Raw genomic sequence first — 817 nt, 5'->3', positions numbered from 1 at the left:
TAGGGTGTTAGGGTGTTTAGGGTGTTTAGCTATAGGGTGTTAGGATGGATGGGTAGGTGCAGTCATGCTAGCTGGATCCAGGGTCCCCACCTGAGGCTTTTGCTAATCGTGTTGGCCTAGCTATAGGAAAAAGCTGGCAAACTCTCCGGTGCCATAAAAACAAGAGATAGAGCAGGCAAAAGGGTGTTATAGAGTTTGGGTTTTCGCATACTGATAAAGCATGGATGGACTGATAATTATAATGCAAGTAGCTGTGGGCTAATTCGCAATTCTGGAATCAGGCATCCCATCATATCCCATCCCATCCAGCAGGAATACAAGTCAGAAATTCAGCACCATGACGAGGACATATTATGAGAAGGGGGTCAGGAATGAATGAATGTCTAAGCCTGCATAATAGTTACATTAGGTGCAGGGCACTGGTCTACTGATGTCCCTTTCACACACATACGGGACATTCTCGCCCAATGTGGGGCTCGAATCCACGACCACAAGGTTAAGAGCCTTGCGCTCTACCGACTGAGCTAACCGGGCAGAAAATGTCCAGATGTAAGTTAACATTAACACATCACAATGCCATTGGGATTGGTGCTGCACACAACTTCCACCACTCTGTTTGCCCACCTACCCATACCCATGAGTACTGTTATTTATGTTAGTATGTTATATATATATACATCTATCTATGTATATGTTATGTTAACCTTGTATGTACTACATTATATGTACGAGGTTGGCACGTATAGGTAGTCGACAGGGATTCACTATTTTAGGGAAGAAAGAATGTACAAGGATTTCCATGCCTTAGTGGTCCTTC

The sequence above is a fragment of the Volvox carteri genome, assembly GCF_000143455.1.
Source record: "Volvox carteri f. nagariensis unplaced genomic scaffold VOLCAscaffold_131, whole genome shotgun sequence".
In the NCBI taxonomy this organism is placed as follows: Eukaryota; Viridiplantae; Chlorophyta; class Chlorophyceae; order Chlamydomonadales; family Volvocaceae; genus Volvox; species Volvox carteri.
The sequence above is the reverse complement of the archived record's forward strand: the minus strand, read 5'-3'. Positions refer to the sequence as shown.